At 38.2% G+C, this 16,340-nt stretch overlaps 1 long non-coding RNA gene across 1 annotated transcript; it reads left to right on the top strand.

The window, feature by feature from the left end:
• The first annotated feature begins 228 nt into the window (after positions 1 to 228).
• LOC120443279 lies at positions 229 to 15,257 on the top strand. Its single transcript, XR_005615304.1, has 3 exons — positions 229 to 402; positions 481 to 551; positions 15,159 to 15,257. It is a non-coding gene; the product is annotated as an uncharacterized LOC120443279 (long non-coding RNA).
• Positions 15,258 to 16,340: the final 1,083 nt, after the last annotated feature.

Here is a 16,340-nt window from a genome sequence, read left to right as displayed (position 1 = left end):
TTTTTCTCTGTTCGATATTGTTATTCAGATGTTGAAACAGGGCTGAATAAAATATGATGTCGGATAGCTTATGTAATGTCTTTAGCTGTGATGCAGCAGACCAAAGTAAGCCCTTGATTACACTTCAAGGTTGTAGTGAAAAACGCCCACTGGGCAGCGTTTGATCTAACAATACAGAGAAGAGTGAGATATTGACGGGAGAATAGTTGAGAGAACTGCGGTGGAAAGTGGTGTGGAGGATGATACACCCAAATGGCGAGCCCCAAGATTGGATGTGACTGAGAATTCAGAAGTGTCGAGCGCTCTGGGGCAAGTACATTGGACAACTGTGCAAGTCTCTTCTCCAGATATTTCATCATGAAGTCCAATTAGTGTTTCCATTCTGCTGAAGTGGTAGGCAAGGTAGGACCGGTGAAATATGTGACACCAAAATTGATGTTATAACCAATTGGCTGAGGGCAGCTTTCATTTTCATTTAAGGGTCCAATGGGCTTGTAACGAAAAAGGTCACCACTTGTAATCCCCAGCCACTGCAGGAAAACTGAGCACGAGTGAGTAATGATCTCCTCTCCCTTTAGAAACTATTGCCACTGTTGTTAACATTAACTGCTGCAGTAGAACTCTTCAGTTACAACATGTGCAGGGCAGCTGCAAAGTGAACATTTCCACACCTACTGAAGCTATACGCTCTGCTGATGGAAGATAGGCTTGAACAATCATACATTCGAGTGGACTGAAGCTCTGCTCAGAAATTGTTTCTGGATTGTCCTCCGATGGCCATCTCAGTCCCAAATGGTAATCCAGTGGAAAACCTTTTGTGGCATTTAAAGAACCTAGGGGCTGCAGGGAAACCAAAGGTCATTAGTGATCTGGAAACATTTGCAAATGAGCAATGGACTCAAAATCTAAAAATGAAGCAACACAAGCTTAGAGAAAACCTTTAACTGTTACTGGAGGAGTTTTTATTCAGAGGTTATTAATGTTAGACACTGATGTTGGGGGTGGAATAAATTTCTATATGGGAATTTCAGAAAAAGACAAAAATCATCCATTTAAGCTCTATATTATGTTCTATGATAAACTGCACTCAAATATGCATAATTAGACTTCCCTCTAGACTTTTAAATAACTTTAACTACAGCTGTGTTCACATGGATCCGCTGTCTGTTTGGAAAGTTTATAGTCTGTTATTTTCAGTCAGTTCATTATTTCAAAATTACTAAAACACCTCATAATAGATGTCGTCAAGTTATATGAATCTGATTAACCTGTATATTTAACTTTAATGTAGGCACTGATTAAGGCTTTGATTGATTGATTGCAGCTTGTCTACACATCGAAGATTGATTATTTTTTCATGTATTTTTGGTAACTACAGGGGCCTGATGTTACATGTAGAATGGCTTATTTTACTTTGTTTTCTTCATCAAAATGATCGTGTAGCTTTTACAGTTTTCAGGAAGAAATGGATTTTACACTTTAGCTAATGCTGTCTTAAGTAATTTCCCTGTTTTATCAACAGTTGCTAAAAAGAGTGTGGTTTGTGGTGAATTTATTAATATCATTCAAATTTTCAGTTTTTTTTAAATTTTCTGAACTTCTACCCCAATCATTAATAAAAACTGTTCTCATTCTGTAACATGTGTAATCTATAATTTAGGGGAAAAATACCGTATTTAGAGTTTCTAGGTTTTAGTTTAGCTACATGCAGCCCTCCTTTTAAAATGGAAATATCTTGTGTTTTCATGGCGTAATTACTGGTTAGTACACTCCAAAGTAATCAGATTTATGAAATCATTTCTGTCGTTATCAACAACATAGTTAGATACTGTACATTATACAGCAATAACTATCACTTTTCTGGGTTTTTCCCAGCCTTCACAGCTTAATTACTAGATTTATGACACAAGTTTTCATTTTTTAATTATTCTTTTCTGAGCATGATTAAACTGTTGTGCAGTGTCGCAAATACTCCTGTGTAAGACAGCACGGCTGACAAATGTTGCTCTTGGTAGCTGCTGGGATTCAGGACGACTCTTCCGCTGTTATATATTCCTTCAAAACTGTGTCTTGTAAAATGTATGACTCTCTTTAGACAATTGGGAGTTTTGTCTATTAAAATTCATAGAAAATCTGAATTTACCCAGACACTGAGTATACAGAGAATGTCTCTAGGGAGTACTCTTTGCACTTAGCCTACTTTTAGCAGAAGAAAAGGAAAATAGTTAAACATTAAAAATCCATTAATGTCCTTTGAGTCAATTCATAGAGGAAAAATGGTGTCCATGTCATTACAAGGAGTTATATGAGGTAAACTAAAAATCACTTGGGGCATGTCCCTCTTGCTCAACCTATATTGAACATAGAAATTATTCAAGCATCATATCAGCTGATATCTTAGTTAATTACTTTCTGTACATTAAAATTGCATTCTATCTATGTTGCTTTAGCGTTCCTACAGCTGTGATCTGCACGCCACTGTGCAACGCACCTGCCTCTCAGCTCTATCTGTCTTTCTATACTAAACTTAATCAGTACCATAGCTGTTATCAATGCCTACTGTGTTCTGTGGTGGGGTCTTGCTCACGCTGCATCTGACTTTCAATGTATGCACATGGAAGGGCTGATTTACATCATACCTTATCCTTAAATTTAAATGGACTTATAAAAACTGACTACATATTATAAAGAAAAAGAAAATGAAGGAGCCACAGATGGACACACAACCATCCACTGAGTTATTAACCCGTGATACAACATAAAACGTTTTGGGGTATAGAATAGTAAAATTTCATTGATGGAAATAGCGTTTATAGGTTATTGCAACAAAGTGAATGACCTCCAAAGGAAAAAAAAAATTGCTTAATAAAAATAAATGAAAATAAATCATTAGTGGAACTGCAATTGCAGAGTTACCAATTACTGCACAAAGGAAGGTCATTTCTTCCACTAATTATAAAAATGGTTTTATTTAACACACTTTTGTGGAAATTAAAATCCCACTTTGACTAGTGAAATCTAAAATTAGGCCACACACTTTGTTCTGAGAGGAGCTGCAGTCAAAACCAAATCATGAATCACATGACTGCTGTTAACCACACTTCAATCAGAACCAAGTAAAGCTGCAGAATTAAACAAATGAACTTATTTTCCTCACCCTCTGCTGAGATAAGTTATGAAGTTTTTACTGTTTTCACATTTCTACTCACATTCATTACCATCAAAGCTCAGCAGAACACAGTCCATTACATCCTGTTCTGTGTCTGAGTGTCTGCATGGATGTGTGTGCTCATAGGAGAGGGAGAGATGGGGGTAATGGCCCTTGCTAATGCACTACTTGTTTGTGACTGTGTGTATTATTCACTGCTCATGCTTGACTGCTGCTGTTGCCAGCCCAGCAGCAAATACACACACCACTGTACAAACACTCACACCCACTCATCAGCAAAACTTTGGAAATGCTCATACACTTATTGATAAGGTTCATTAAACATAGAGAGGAAGGAGGAACAAAACAGACAACGACAAGAAATTCTAAGGACCAACAATTCTTTACTCTTGTTGATAAATGCCTATTTGACTTGCCCAGCATTATTTGGTAAGCTCATTTGATCTGAAGATCATCTGTAGTTATTACTCATCTCACCCATGTAAGTCTGGTGGTACTGGAACATGTCACTATCAGCCAGTGGTTTCCAAGACATTTCACTAAAAGCAAAAAATGGAAAGAGCTATTTCAGTCAAAGGGAACAGACCAACCCTTCTCACTCATCAAATATGGAGGAATGGTCAGGACTCATAGACACCGTGTTCTAGTGCACAAGGTACACATTAACTATATTTCTTCACCGACAAGGAAACGGTGGAAAAAGTTCTTACAGATGAAAGCGGTTTGGCTTCCAAAGTGTGGTTAATGTTGTTTTTTGTTTTTCCCAAAACCTACCCTTCAGCTTTCTGTTCCTAAATTTAATATTATCGGAAAGAAAACTGTCACAAAGTCATAATTCAAACTTCTCTCTACAGCTAGAGGCGTAGCCCTTTGTCTTCATTGTCTGAGCTGATAGTGAAAAGCTGGCAATGAAATTCCTGCAAAGTTTATCTGAGTTAACCAGTAAACAATCATTTAAAATTGCACTTGCATTAGCTTATAGTCCATCGTAACAGGCAGTATTATTATAGGTGGTGAAATGTGTTAATTATTGTGAAAAGAAGATATACTACTATTTGGCAAAAAGTGGTCTACTAATAATTAAATTTAACGCTAATTTAATATGTTTTGGAGGAGCAAGGGGATGAAAGGCGATGTAGTCCTCTTAAGCTCTCTATCAGACTGAATCTACAGGGACTGTTTACATGCTAAGCTATGCTCACTTTTTGTTTTTTTTATCCACTATGTTCCTAAGTGATTAGCCCAGATTTCTTGGAAACTCACTGCATTACAGAAACAGAAGTTGCTCTGACTATCTTTTCTGTGGTACTTGGCATGAAAACAGCAAGAGCTTAAAGATTATGATGAGCAACATTTGGTAAAGAACATTATTTGTTTGTTACTGGTCCAAATTTCTGGTGGATGGGCCTCATTGGCTGTATATTAGAAAATCCGTGTGAATTGTTTTGTAAATTGCAGTGTAACAGACGGTGTTTACTCTTAGCAAATTACTCAAACAAAGCACAGACAGAAAGCTCCTTAAATACATCATATCCCAGGTACTATTTATCTGCAGCGACCATGCCTCAGTCTCACCAAAGCAAAAGTCCAACATCTTTTTCACTGCTGCCAATATCTATGAGCAGGTTTGACCAGGTGCAACATCTTTAGTTGAATAGTCTTGCTTTACTTGCAAGGATAAGGATAATTTACTACTAATGGCTTTCTGTGAGATTTACACAAGATGTGATCAATGTGTAAATGAAAGAGTACCCACTTAAACTAGTTGTGTAATCTGAAAGGAGCCTAAAAGCCTATGAACAGTTGTTTTCTCCCACAATCCCCTAAACGGTGGCATAGGCTAAGTGTCAGATGTTTCATATTTGAGGCAATTTCATGCCTCTGTATGCTTGAGCCATCGTGTTATGTCCTGTCATTTATGTATTTTAAACTTTAAGAGCTCAACAAAAGGTACAGGGCTCCCAGGGTGAACAAAAACTGACCAGTGGAATAATTTAAATATAATGAAGGGACCTTCAACATTGAGCTGTGGGCTGAAAAAGTGATTTGTAAAGCTCAACCCTGACAATTCCCCTTTATATTACTCCAGGTAACATGTGACCTTCCAATAGTGACAACATTTGTTACACCCCAGACAATCTCTCGAGGGCTGATGTGGTAATGTGACAGGCCTTTGGCTTATGTGAGGCCTTTAATGGGAACTGGCGATATGATGATGTGAAAATACACACAATCAAGGCCAGATTTTTTTTTTCTTTTAAATTTGTTCAACTTTTCCATCATTTGTTATTGAAAATATGACTTTTATAATGCAGGTCTGGAAGTCTGGATGGCAAATTAGAGATATTTTAGATTCAATGTTTAATGAGTCTTTGACTCTCAGTTGTTAACATACCCTGATGTTTTGTTTTTACAATATAATCTCACTTATTCTTCCTCCTTTTTCTCTTTTAATCAGTTTTGTATTGTGTCCCACAATACCCTAGTTTCACAAGCCATTCTAGCATTACATAGAAACTGAACACACCTAATTCTGTGTGTGTGTGTGTGTGCGTGTGTGTGTGTGTGTGTGTGTGTGTGTGTGTGTGTGTGTGTGTGTGTGTGTGTGTGTGTGTGTGTGTGTGTATGTGCTATAACATAATTATTTTAATTTGGTTATTATAGGTTGGCTCCCTGCAAAGTGCTTTGAGAGTTCTAACACTCTTGCTGATCGCTCCACGTCAGCCCCATTGTGACCATTTCACTTCCACATTTAAAAGCAACCTTGCAGCTTTAATTTTCGGTGGTACGAGGGAAAAGTCAAATGGTTTCAAATATGCCTTATTCAATGTGCTCTAAGCAGGCAAACAAGGATGTGTGGCAAAATTTAGGTTCTTTGCACTAAATTTCCCAAATCAAATCCCTCAGCATCATGGAGCTCACATCAGATTAGATGAGATGGTCTGTATTTATTCCAAAGCCGGGAAATTATTTTTTTTTACATCAGGTAAATTTTAAGTTAAACCACAATCTTTATGCAACCAAGAGAATATAAATAACAATAAAACAGAAAACAAGCATTTTCGTGGTCATCTGAACAACACAGAACTATTTTTTGGTCTCTGAATTGTTGCCTGGAAGCCCATCTCTAATCTTTAGAAATGGTTCTCAACATGAAGGTTGAATCGTTTTTATACAGAAGTTGATTTTTGTTCCCAAAAAATTGAAGTAGTAGTGCTTTCACTAAACAATCCTAATGCACCAAGAGCACTGAAATCTTTACCAAGCATCACAAGAATAAAAAAAAAAAAACCAAAAGATTTCACATTTATTATCAACACAATATGCTTAAGATAGAGTGACATTATTCTTTTTATAATTTTTTCCTGTACTGCGTTATGTAATTATATTTAAACAAAGGAGTATAACTGCCTTAAGAATGCAGATTTGATGAAAAAATACACAAAATACAGAGTTTGCCCAGTATGGTTTAGGATGGGATAAAGAGACCCACAGTTGTTGTCAAATTATGATCTCTAAGTTCATTCTCCACAGTTCTTCTGTCAACCCCTGAAGAGGTTACCATGGAGACAGTAGAAAGTGTCTATGTGTGTGTATGCGTGTTGGAAGGGATAGGGAGGGGGGTTCCTAACACTGAGCAGTACTTGGTAATTGGCAGATTATCAGAAGACAGAGGTTACTGTAGCCCCGGAGAAGGTTCACAGCTCCAACTTTATAAACAACACACCCTCAAATTGCCATCCCTATCCAGAGGAGCGGGTGGGTTGGAGGACCACAAATGGGAAAAATAGCCACAAAACCAAGCACTAAATAGTGTGAGGAGAAAATAGCTGGCGGCAGCCTCTCACCCATTCTCCCATAATAGCTTGACTGGAAGGGGGTGGCAGATTGCTCAGGGGACAGATCCCAACAGCCAGCAGGGACAGTGACAGTGTGAGGAAGATGGAGCCCTCAGAAAGCTGCGCTCTGACAGATTGAGGAAAGAATTCTGTTTTCCAAAGCTACTTTTTGGAAGGGGGATGAGCGCCATGGAAGGTCAGAGTCAAAAACAAATATGGACACCAATCTGTTGTTGTTTGAGTCCATTTTAGAGAGTGGTTTTCTTTTCTCAGTTGTATGAAGGTAGACATGTAGTTTTTCAGTACGCATTGCTCTATATAAACAGACCAAAAAATTAAAACTGTGCTCGTAATCTTTCACTTTGTTCTACAACAGCAGCTCTGACTCATGGAAGGAACACCTTTGTCTCACCCCGGTTTGATAGCTGGATATGGATCACACTTGTTCCCGTGTGTCCCGTAGATGTTCTGTACAAATTAGGATATGTGTGGGTTTGGAGACCAGTTCAAAGCCATTGACTTACTGTTGTATTCTTCAACATTCAGAGAGAATTTAAGAGAGTGTTTTGTGTTTTTGTGGGATGGTGAGGCCATTGCCATCATGGAGAGCCACGGCCATGGTGAGTGCTTAGTCTACAACATTGTGCAGTGGTAGCATCCAAATAAATACCACGATCCAAGGTTTCCAAGATTGATATTGCACTGTAAAGAAATTATTGCTGTTATTCACTTCACCTACAATTTTTTTTGTTGCCATCTGTGTATCTATGTATCACTATCTTATGCTAGTGGTAACAAATACAGGACGGGAGGATGCAGAGTCCAAGCCAGCAATCCCCAGTCTAAATAATCTAAGTTTTAATTATTAAATAATATTTAGTTTAAATTTTTTTATGATTAAAAAAATTTGTTCAACATGTTTGATAGATTTGAAGTACAAACACATATTGTTTTATCAGTGGAAACCTTTGCTTTTTAATGGAAAACTCATTTAACTTTTTAGCTAATATTCACATAAAGAATAGAGCATAGTGCATCAAAATTATTACTAATTATTGCTATTTTTTTGTATCTAATCTTAAACCAACAGGCCATACTGAAGAAAAGTTCTGCTGGTTTGAAGATGTGAGGCATAATATTCCAACACAAAGATTAAAAAGACCATTATGATACCTGGATCTTTCAAATGTTAAATGGAAATGCTTGTAAAATGATCCCAGATGAACATAAACACCCACACAACCCATACCAAATGACTTATCCATATGGAGCCAAGTTTGATGTACTGAAACCAAGAAACAGTGGAGAATAAATGACCGTACCAAACGGGTGCTGTGGAAATGTAAACGGCACCTCTGATTCAACTGGACACAGATTACACACTGATGTTAATGTGCGATGCTCTCATGTTCCCTGTCTGCGTCTGTTAGTTAATAGCTTAAACAGGCAGCAGAGTTTTAGTTCTTGGATATTTCTATGACCAAACATGGGTTATTCTGAAGTTGACCTAGAAGTTTTTATATTGCAGAGGGAAAAAAAAGAAATAAAAAAACTATTAGTAGTGATAACATTATCCAAGAACTCATTGTCATCATCCAAAGAACTGCAGCTACATTTGCTAACAGCTTAACAATAAGTACTGTGCATGTAATGACCAGCCTTCCAACCTGGTAAATGGACCAGCATTTCCCAATGATGCGTTTCTTCAAATGTGTACTTTGTCCTCTTTTGCCAAATAATATTTTTTGTTTCATCTCTGCGCACTTACCCCCATGCCTCTGCAAACTATGAAGAATAAACAGATACAGACACAGGTACAGGCGCCTGTGTGTGTGCACACACATATACACACAGATACACGCAGATACAAACACACACACACGCCGTTCAAATTCATAATCACAAGAGTAGACAATCAGCATAAAAAGGAGATTATGTGCAGTGCTGAGAGTGGGTGGGAGTCACACTCACATGCAGATGGCATCATTTTTCTGTCCATTGCAGCAGTTGCTTTCAAATGGCTAACAGAGGGGGGTTAGGCTGATACACTCCCCGTTCAAAGGGAAATGTTGTCGGCTGTGTGCCCCAAGGCCAGCAGCGTATCTCATAGCAGGATAATGAGACTTTAAAATCCAAACTCTTATTAATTTACTATTAACATCAAAAGTGTGGAGATGTTAGTATCACACTATCACTCAGAAGGGAGGGAGTGGGTAGGTCTGTAGATACTGAGATGGTTTGTTTGGATTTCAAGGTTTTAAGAGGCAACAGATAAAGCTGAGTTCATTGAAGGGTGCAAATGAATGTTTGCTCTGGTCCGTTGAGAGGCAACAGAGAGAGAAAATGTACAAGAGTATTTCTGTGATGGAAAAAAATAACTAAGCATAATTAAAAAATATATATATCTTTTTTTCTTTCTGAAAAAAATCAACTTTGGTGAGTCTGATTAAAATACTTCAGCAGTCAGCCAAAAGAGAAAAGTGAAAGTGTCTTGCTTTAGGTGAGGATCTTTTACATCAGTTGATCAGTTTCATTACTATGCTAATCTTTTAATTGTTATTCTGACCAATCAATAGCCAAAATATAGCACTGTCATAGCAGTTGCAGATCACCAGACGTGAACACCTGAGCTCTGCCTCGGGCGTCACTGCCTCAGCTGTCCAGGACACAAACACATTAGGACTGTGAAGCAGCATGCTGCAGTGCTACACTTGTGAGCGGTTCCTCTATATGCAGAACATGGCTGCATGGACTCCACGATATAGTGGATGTACAAATAACAAACTGCATATCTGACTTGTCTGATGATATGGATATTTTTAAACAATACCGCTGCTTAATGTATGCACAAGCTAATATGCTGACCCATAAGTCTGGTATGTGCACTGTTCCAGTCAAGGTTGGACTCTTCAATGCCTTCTGCCAATCTAGCATATAATGATGGAATGTGGTTGATGCTCAAGTTGCTAAGGTGGAGCAGTGCAAGCCAAATGTTTGTTAGTGTTGGAGTACCTACCTGTTATGCTATATTTCACAATCTGATGCACAGTAGAGTAAAGGACTCCAGAAATAGTATAATTACATCTCTGACTGACCCTGCACTCAGTTCAGTTAGGTTGTATTGTGTGATATTGTGCAATTTGTTTTCAATTTTCTTTTCTTTTTTAAAGTATTTTGTATGTATTTATTTTATTTGCTATGGACCCGTCTGCGTGTCTTAAATAAAGTAAAGTGAGTGAGTAAGTGAGTAACTCAAAGGTTATAACTGAGACAAGGTTATAGTAATTTAACTATTATATTTTATCACTGTAAGAGATTCTTGACAGAGTCCTTCTGTGTGCAGTTTGCAGGGTTTCCCTGCCTTCATATGTTTGGCCCAAGACGTTTTCAGAACAACAAAACAAATTTAATTAAATTAAATAAAAAAAAAAAAAAAATCTTAAGAGGGTCCACTTTATGGTTACGTTGAGAGAGATGAGAAGGCAACTGGTGTAAAATAAGTGCATGCCATGCTGGTTTTTGTTCCTCTTTAACTTTTGTGTCACCAGCCACTGTTGCTGCCTGCAAAAATAAGTGCATTTATACAAGTTCATGCAGGATGAATGCACAGACACACACTCTAAAGCTTGAACGTACAGTTTTACATTTGGTCTTTTTTCTCTTTCCAGCGGTTCAGACAGCGCAGCTGAGAGCAGGGGTCAGCTTTTATGGATGTGAGATAATTGAAAACGATAAATATGGCCTTCAAAGCAAGGAAAATAAACTCAGCCCTTCAGTAGATTTAATGTTCAGCCAAGCAGCAACATTGGCACAGAGTCAGTGGACGGGATTGCCAAGAAACACACCTGGGTGCTGATGTGTTTCCACACATACACACACTCAAAACACACACAGCTATGTGTCCATGAATTCAGAGGACATTACATCAACTTGCATTAGTGTTCTGGTCTTTAAAATGAGAGATGTTTTTCATGGGGATTTGCTTTTTGTCATCATGAGGAACAGACATCCCCGTGGCATGACTGTGTAAACAATTTAGGGCCTCAAATCATCACCAATACTTGTAACACTATGAACCTGGATGGATAGCTGGCCCTCTAAGGGTCAGTCTTTATAAGAACACGCACCACAACCTTGTTGAAAAAGAAAGTTCTGAAGATTGCACCAAATTAAAACTCTGAGGAAGAGATAAAAGTCTTAACTCTGTGTTTTTATAACACGAGTACTTGAATCTAAATTGTGTTTTTCTTTTTAATTTTTAATATATTTGAGTTTTAAAATTCTAAGACAATTGTGAAAACAATTGTGGTGTCAAATAAAACAATGATGCAAACAGCAAGGGCAAAGAAAATAAAACACCTTGGAATCAAAATAGTCAAACTGCATCCCTGTATTATTCTTCATATTTAGTAATAGTAGTCGGTAGGTAAGTTCACCTTCCAACTTTAAAGAAGGTAAACTACATCAAGCTTATTTTTTTATTAAAAAGAGAATAGTAAGTGCATACACATTGGAAAACAGTCTTTGTTGTGTTTGTATGGGTTGTGTCTCACACACCTGAAAGGTGAAACAATAAACATTAAAGTCATTTAAAAGAAAAGAAAAATCCTCATCAGTCCATTTTTGGGTGAGTGCATGTTTAGGGGAACCAATAAGTGCCTCATGGCCGTTAAATGTATAAAGTAGCATCTGCTTCTCTGCATGCTAAATAGTTTAATAGCGAGCTAGGCACCAGTACGGATGCCACCAGGGAGCCTCCCTTATGTATACTAGGCATAAACAAATGGGAGAAAACCTCAAACAGACCCAATGCCTGCGTGAGATGGCGTTGCCGCATGCTCTAGCTAGTCTGGGAGCACCTTCCTACATCCTGCATCTGGAGGATGCAGAGGGAACGGGCACCTGGGATGATCTGCTTACAGCTGTCCTGGGATGTTCTGCTTGCCCAGCTGTGACTGTGAACCTAAACCTGCAAAAAGAAAAACAGATGGATGATTAGAAAATAAAGCAGCAAACACTTTTCTTATGGCTTCACAGAAAATCCTTGTTGAATTAAGTTTTTCCTTGTCTGAAACCCAATTTATTTTCACTTCTAAAAGCATGACGATTCCCAGCAGGAAAATTAGATTGTAAACAATCATGATGGCTTTTTTAAACCTAAGTACAAAATCTAATGGGACACACGAAAAATATCTGCCACATAGCTGGGAAACAGGGCTGTATCAGTATTTTTAGATTTTATATCTAATTTCTGTCAGTAAGAAAGCTTTTGTATGAAGTTGAACTAACTTTGAACTTTTAGCAAAAGTTTGCACTGCATTTTATGTAACATTAAGTAGACTGCTAAAGACATGAGTCATTAGCTGCTAGAAAACATGGCAAAAAAAAAAAAAGGTGGATCACAAATGAAAACGCAAGCAAAAGTATCTGTTATAATAATATCATGCTATAAACTGGTAATTATGTTAGATTGAGTTGGCTTAAGGCTTGCTTGCAAAAATGTTTTGCTCATTTAAACTCTCTAAGCACTAACACTGAGCATCAAGACTTTGTCAGGAATTAGATTAAATTATCATGAAGGTCCTCTGACATCCACATTTGCTAAATATTTGGAGACAAAATATTTAATTATGAATTAAACACTGTTAATCCAGTGGTAATGAGATAATTGTAACACGGGGCGACTAAATTAAAAGACACAATTTATCATCACTACATATTAAACTGTGACATTAACCCTATCTCATTCACCAACAGCTAGAAGACGAGATGTCTACGTTTTCAATTTGTCAAGCCTGCCAGTTGACATTTGTCATCCATCCGTGCGTTACTCAGATTTATTTACATAAATAAATAAATTTTGCTGTTTTGTAGGTCATCCGGAATTAAGCCAATGCAGTGTTCTCCGTCACAGTCTCTCTTCCTCTCTCTCTCCTGTCAGCTCTTGCTCTTTTTCCGACTCTCCTGTCACTCCTTTCTAGCTGGTGTTAAAAAAAAAAGAAGGTTAACAGTCTCTAATGCAGCATTTTGGCAGGTCATGGAAAGGTTGATGCCTGCATGCAGTGATGTGACACCAGTGTTCTTTTATATTTCCTGCTGTATTTCGTGTTATAGTTTTACATTTTCTATTTTAGGTGTTGATACACTGTAATGGTAGGAGCTGCTGCTGAATTTGTTGAATTATAAAAGCTGGTTTCAAAGGGGAAATTAGATTTAAAAAAAACAAAAAACTTATTTTTACTCTAGTTCACAACATTAATCAACTCATAACAATTTGTGCCATTCTCCTTTGGAGAGGAAGAAACTGTAGATTTGAGGCTAAGGGCCTTGAGGGAGGGCAGCCATCTGTCCTTACTAGTTGGGAAAAGCAGAAAGTCTGTTACTCAGCTGTGTGTGTGGCCCCCAGGTTTCCTTTCCCCCCCCTTTCTTGTTCTTGTTGTAGTCAAGTGAAGTCAGTTTACCACATTTGAAAACAACACAGGTTGACCAAAGCGCTGTGCGAACTGAGAGAAAAAAAGAAAAAGAATAAATATATATGCATAAAAATAGATAGAAACGGAAGACACGATGTCGAGTGTTGGGAGGTCCTATGTTAAAAAGGCAGACTGTTCCAAAGTTTAGATGCAGTAACCACGAAGGCCCGCTCTCCTCTGTGTTTTTAGTCTGCTTCTAGGAACAACCAGAAGCAGCTGATCAGCTGACCTTAGAGTTCTGTTTGGAGTATGTTTAGTTAAAAGTAGTCAGGTGTTCTCAGGTTATTGTGCCTTGTGTTTTCCTTGTTTTTCTGGACTTTTTCGCATTATTTGCCCATGTTAGACTGTTTACCTGTGTGTCTACTATGCTTGGATTAAAGGCTTCTCATGTGTTGCTGATTTTGGGTCTTCTATCCTGTGGAATTGTAAAAATCCCATTGCTGTCAACCTCTTATGAGGATTTAGTAGGTCTCTAAAACAGGGTTGTTATCTCTCAGCACCTGATATTGGCCGGCAAAGAGAGGACACGGAGGAGAACGTACAAACTGTGGGAGAGAGGGAGAGAGTTGAGTGACTACAATAGTGGCATAAAAAGTACAAGGGAGTACTTGTGTTCGCTGAAAGTCCTCCAAAAACTTGAACCTATTCAGTCATGACAAAGGGATGATTCAGGGTTACCTGAACCAGCCCTAAATATAAGAGCTACTCGAGATCATTAAGACATAATTGTGAGTAGCAAACAATGGCTCAGACTGCAAGTACAAAGATTTTCATTTAGAGAAAGTCAATAAAGAAGCTGAAATGGGGAAAAATTATCTATTTTGCCAGCTCCTATAGACACAACATTTTGGATCGGATGAGTTTTACTGGGAACTATTTATCTATATATAATAAGAACTACCTACTGTAGAGGTTTAAAAATAAGTGCTCAGAGTAGGTTTTTTTTTAAAGCATTACCACACCCCCTTGTGTCTCTGGGGCCCTAAAATACGTATCTTTTTTGTTTGGTAGTCTGCTTCAGAATTTAATTTAGATCAGAAAGGTTGAGAAAAGGCACTGGCCTGTGGAGAATACTCCCAATTAAGCTGTCTTTATGTTTATCACAGTGTCTCCTGGGCCAAGCCTGCATATGTTACATAGGTGTGCCAATTATGCTAACGTAGCTTTTATTGCTTAGAATAAATCATAATGTAGTGTTTAGTGTGTGTGTGTGTGTGTGTGTGTGTGTGTGAGAGTGAGAGAGAGAGCGAGAGTGAGAGTGTGTGAGTATTGTATGTGCGTCAATGTATTTGATTGTCTTGTGCCTGAAAAGGGAAACTGTATTCACACAGAAATAGCTGCACTCTGGTAGCACTTTAGTGATAGCTGATTGATACTGAAAACTTCAAGTATTGTGACTGACTGATGCAAAAAGGCTGCAAATGCACTTACATAGTATGGGTGAGAAAATGGTTTAATGCCTAGAAAATGTTGGTCAAGCCCAAAATTGCATGGATTTAACAGAAGGATATGTAGCCTCTGTAACTGTCCCTCCTTTAAAACAGAAGACGACTGCAGTGACTGAAGAACCGTTTGAGTATTTTTTCACTCTAACAAAGTTAACTCTCATAAATTAGGCAACTAATGCCACCGCTGGAAAGTCGTCACCACTCTCCCTCTCTGTTTCTCTTCTTCCAGCCGTTTGTTTGTGAACCAGTCAGCATCCCTCTGCTGCCCTGTCAGAGTAATTCCTCCCAGGAGCACAGGAAAGTCATCTGCACCAGACCTGCAGGCACAGCCAGGCAAGCTGCCTCATAAATTTCCCACGCGCCCTGTCTTTGTTATGCATTGCTCAACCCCATCACTACGGTGCATACTGTAGTGAGGTGACATCTTGCAGACATTTTCTCATGTATGAAATAAATAAAGTTGAGCAGGTTAAAAACTAAGGCTCATCATGAGTATCGGGGCATTAAGTGTGATTAACTGGCTTTCTCTAGAGTGCATCTGTACAGCTACAGTAGTTTAACATAGAGGTTGGAATGGTTTATTTTTTGTTAAAATGCTCCTCCCAGTCCACACGCTCTCACTTCTGTGCATTTGTAATGAGAAAGTAAAGGATTTACCTATACACTACTTTGGAGAGAAAGTGCCCAGCGGAGAAGTCAACATGTGACTATATCTAGGCTCATGTTTAGGCTGTTATCAGTCCCATATGTTATGCCATTAAATGGCCCCTTGTGCCTACTAGGAAGCACTTATCAACCCATTTAAGTCAAAAAGGAACACATTTTCACATTGGAGACTGGAGATGCTAGCATTACACCTGTCACTATTCAAGGTTTGTCATCAGAGGGTGAATGCAATCCCCATACAAATGACCACGTACCCCCAACTTGTTTTGACTGCACAAAGCTTAACACACAAACACTAGTGTAAAGCAGCACTGTGTATTTGCTCTAGTGGGGTTCAAACTAACATATTATCTAAAACTCTGTTGTTCAAAAGCAATACAAGTAGGACTCACCTCACTTGGTGAGGATCAGCTGGTCACATGTCAAACGGTGACATGTGACACTAAAGAGTATTCATGTGTAATGAAGAGTTCCTGTATGAATGCCTGCTTCTCATCTCACTTGTCTGTGGGAGATGACTGACTAAAATTTGAAGAAAATGGAAAGTAAGAGGTGTGACGGGGTTTGTTTTAACAATAACCTCCTGAGGCAGCCCAACTCCACTGCACAAATCCCTCTGTTTATGTGAAACCAAAGTAAAAAGGCAAGATGGTTACATACTGGTTACTGATTACATAAAAGAATAACGTTCATAGAAAACATCAACTCTAAGTCTGTGATTTAGAATTTGTTATCTGAAACTAGG

Source organism: Oreochromis aureus, linkage group 13 (genome assembly GCF_013358895.1).
Source record: "Oreochromis aureus strain Israel breed Guangdong linkage group 13, ZZ_aureus, whole genome shotgun sequence".
NCBI classification, from domain to species: Eukaryota; Metazoa; Chordata; class Actinopteri; order Cichliformes; family Cichlidae; genus Oreochromis; species Oreochromis aureus.
The sequence above is the reverse complement of the archived record's forward strand: the minus strand, read 5'-3'. Positions and strand labels throughout refer to the sequence as shown.